This window comes from Schistocerca serialis, unplaced genomic scaffold (genome assembly GCF_023864345.2).
Source record: "Schistocerca serialis cubense isolate TAMUIC-IGC-003099 unplaced genomic scaffold, iqSchSeri2.2 HiC_scaffold_937, whole genome shotgun sequence".
Classification (NCBI taxonomy): domain Eukaryota; kingdom Metazoa; phylum Arthropoda; class Insecta; order Orthoptera; family Acrididae; genus Schistocerca; species Schistocerca serialis.
The window spans coordinates 7,501-11,671 of NW_026048559.1; the positions used below are offsets into that span (position 1 = coordinate 7,501).

Here is a 4,171-nt window from a genome sequence, read left to right on the forward strand (position 1 = left end):
AACTTTCGTTCTTGATTAATGAAAACATACTTGGCAAATGCTTTCGCTTCTGTTCGTCTTGCGACGATCCAAGAATTTCACCTCTAACGTCGCAATACGAATGCCCCCGCCTGTCCCTATTAATCATTACCTCGGGTTCCGAAAACCAACAAAATAGAACCGAGGTCCTATTCCATTATTCCATGCACACAGTATTCAGGCGGGCTTGCCTGCTTTAAGCACTCTAATTTGTTCAAAGTAAACGTGCCGGCCCACCGAGACACTCACTCAAGAGCACCCTGGTAGGATTGCAACGGGGTCCGCCTCGGGACGCACGAGCACGCACGAGGCGCGTCGCACGCCTTCAGCTCGCCCCACCGGCAGGACGTCCCACGATACATGCCAGTTAAACACCGACGGGCGGTGAACCAACAGCGTGGGACACAAATCCAACTACGAGCTTTTTAACCGCAACAACTTTAATATACGCTATTGGAGCTGGAATTACCGCGGCTGCTGGCACCAGACTTGCCCTCCAATAGATACTCGTTAAAGGATTTAAAGTGTACTCATTCCGATTACGGGGCCTCGGATGAGTCCCGTATCGTTATTTTTCGTCACTACCTCCCCGTGCCGGGAGTGGGTAATTTGCGCGCCTGCTGCCTTCCTTGGATGTGGTAGCCGTTTCTCAGGCTCCCTCTCCGGAATCGAACCCTGATTCCCCGTTACCCGTTACAACCATGGTAGGCGCAGAACCTACCATCGACAGTTGATAAGGCAGACATTTGAAAGATGCGTCGCCGGTACGAGGACCGTGCGATCAGCCCAAAGTTATTCAGAGTCACCAAGGCAAACGGACCGGACGAGCCGACCGATTGGTTTTGATCTAATAAAAGCGTCCCTTCCATCTCTGGTCGGGACTCTGTTTGCATGTATTAGCTCTAGAATTACCACAGTTATCCAAGTAACGTGGGTACGATCTAAGGAACCATAACTGATTTAATGAGCCATTCGCGGTTTCACCTTAATGCGGCTTGTACTGAGACATGCATGGCTTAATCTTTGAGACAAGCATATGACTACTGGCAGGATCAACCAGGGAGCTGCGTCAACTAGAGCTGAGCAGCCGGCCGCCCGGGAGTGTGTCCCGGGGGCCCGCGCGAACACGCAAGCGTCCGCTCAATTATTCTGCAAACAGGAGGAGGCTGAGCTCCCCTGCACAATACACCTCGAAACCCTCTCAGGTCCCGGCGGCGCGCAGCGCCGTCCTAAGTACTTGGTCGGGTTCGAGAGAGGCGCAATCGCCCGGAGTTTGGCGAGTAGACGCTTTAGGTGCGACCACCCGTGCTCCCAACTGAGCTTGCCGCTGCCGACAGAGGCCCGGGAGCGTGCTGTCGTGGCATTGCCGGCGGGAGACAACACGCGCCACCTACGGTGGCCGGCAGCTCCAACGCCAGCGCCACAGAAGGACAAAAGCCCCACTTGGGTGCCGAAGCGAACTCTCCCAGCACAGCGCACGCGCCAACACGTCCGCACAGCTGCGATACAATCCACCTGCGAGAACCGCAGAGGCGACCGAGCAGCAGACGGCGTCGCGGCGCCGAGCGCCGGGCGGCGGCGCATCCTCAGCGCACACAGTCCTCAATCGGACCAGCACACTGCAGATGTCCACCGCGCTTCGCACCGGGCCCGCGAGGACCTACTTTGGCCGCACGGCGCCGCGTGCAGGGTGCGCCGGCGCGCAGCTGCGCCGCCTGCCGCCTCCGTCGGCCGGCGCGCCTGCCACTGGCCGCCCCCACCAGCCGGCTGTAGCGCGTGCGCCCACGCACCGCGCGGCCAGCACGCCGGGAGGCCCCCCCTCACCGGCCGGGGACGGTCCCACCCAGCCACCGCCGCGTATCGCTTCACACCCACATGCCATTCACGTTCGTGGGCATGGTGGGTATCGCTGAAACAACCGGTTGGTAGCTCAACCGATCGTCGCCATCACTGATTCACCTCTAGCGAGAACAACCGCACCACAACGGTTTACCAGTTCTTCATTTGCGTAACGTCACCAGCAAACGTAGACGTCCATCGCCATTTGCAAATTCAACGATTGTTGCATGCCTGTGTCAGGTGTCACGACACACTATGTCTGCCCACATACACGCAACAACATGTGCACGCTTCGCGAACACGTGGAAGGTGGCCCCCGTACGTATGCGATGTCCATTGCGCGAACGACTGTCAACCGGCCTCTGTCGCATGTCGCAGATGTGGAACGCAGTGCACCATGCTATCACGGTGTGTGAGAAGAGACGACTACGTCTGACAACACGCGCCACTACATCAACAGACGGCTCATGCTGATCGCCATCCACGGCATACCATACTTCAATCCAGCTCTTATAGGGAGACGACACGTAGCTGAGTGCACAATATTTGGACCGTATGGTTCGCCGTTGTTGGCGCAGTCGTGGTACGGTCACACATGTACCACGATGTATCATTCAGTACATGAGGACCAATGTGCAGTACAGTGTGTGATTTGGACGTACAACATCAGCGGACAGTTGACACAAGCCGTACCACAACGTAGGCTGTGCTTCGCCATGCGAATGCCAATGAACAACTGCGAAGGGCATTGAGCATGTACGTCCTGCTGCCATCCGCATTACAGTGTATAGCTGCAAGGTGTTTAACATGAAGCGATACTCTGGGGACCGGGCAGTGCGAGTAGCAAACTATATTGCGGGGGTTGCAGTTAGGCAACACTACACTAATTTAACGCGTCGTATGACAATTACAGAGCAGGTTAAGGCCCAACGTGTGTTGGGTTAAGGTACAATATAGGTTAGGTTAAGGTACAATATAGGTTAGGTTACGGTACAATATGGGTTAGGTTAAGGGACAATATGGGTTAGGTTAAGGGACAATATAGGTTAGGTTAAGGGACAATATGGGTTAGGTTAAGGGACAATATGGGTTAGGTTAAGGGACAATATGGGTTAGGTTAAGGGACAATATGGGTTAGGTTAAGGGACAATATAGGTTAGGTTAAGTGGACAATATAGGTTAGGTTAAGGGACAATATAGGTTAGGTTAAGGGACAATATAGGTTAGGTTAAGGGACAATATAGGTTAGGTTAAGGGACAATATAGGTTAGGTTAAGGGACAATATAGGTTAGGTTAAGGGACAATATAGGTTAGGTTAAGGGACAATATAGGTTAGGTTAAGGGACAATATAGGTTAGGTTAAGGGACAATATAGGTTAGGTTAAGGGACAATATAGGTTAGGTTAAGGGACAATATCGGTTAGGTTAAGGGACAATATGGGTTAGGTTAAGGGACAATATAGGTTAGGTTAAGGGACAATATAGGTTAGGTTAAGGGACAATATAGGTTAGGTTAAGGGACAATATAGGTTAGGTTAAGGGACAATATAGGTTAGGTTAAGGGACAATATAGGTTAGGTTAAGGGACAATATAGGTTAGGTTAAGGGACAATATGGGTTAGGTTAAGGGACAATATAGGTTAGGTTAAGGGACAATATAGGTTAGGTTAAGGGACAATATGGGTTAGGTTAAGGGACAATATGGGTTAGGTTAAGGCGCAATATGGGTTAGGTTAAGGCGCAATATAGGTTAGGTTAAGCGACAATATGGGTTAGGTTAAGGGACAATATAGGTTAGGTTAAGGCGCAATATGGGTTAGGTTAAGGCGCAATATGGGTTAGGTTAAGGCGCAATATGGGTTAGGTTAAGGCGCAATATGGGTTAGGTTAAGGCGCAATATGGGTTAGGTTAAGGCGCAATATGGGTTAGGTTAAGGCGCAATATGGGTTAGGTTAAGGCGCAATATGGGTTAGGTTAAGGCGCAATATGGGTTAGGTTAAGGCGCAATATGGGTTAGGTTAAGGCGCAATATGGGTTAGGTTAAGGCGCAATATGGGTTAGGTTAAGGCGCAATATGGGTTAGGTTAAGGCGCAATATGGGTTAGGTTAAGGTACACATTGTTGTAAGGAAAGGTGTATTGGGGGTGGGGGGGGGGGGGGGGGGGGGGGGGGGGGGGGGGGGCGGGCGGCGGCGGCGGCCGGTTTGTTGATTGTGATTATAGTAAGTGGATGCCTGCGGCATCATCTGATTTGCCACGTCAGGATGCACCTTTGGCTCATGACAGGCGGCGCTCTGATTCCATGCTTGTGGC

General features: G+C 52.2%; 1 non-coding gene across 1 annotated transcript in view; it reads right to left on the reverse strand.

Moving 5' to 3' along the window:
* The window catches only part of LOC126452783 (small subunit ribosomal RNA), a 1,910-nt gene extending 829 nt beyond the window's left edge, over positions 1-1,081 (reverse strand). Inside the window, exon 1 of the ribosomal RNA XR_007584745.1 lies at positions 1-1,081. This exon is cut by the window's left edge and continues 829 nt beyond it. This is a non-coding gene — a ribosomal RNA (small subunit ribosomal RNA).
* Between the last annotated feature and the right edge of the window lie 3,090 nt (positions 1,082-4,171).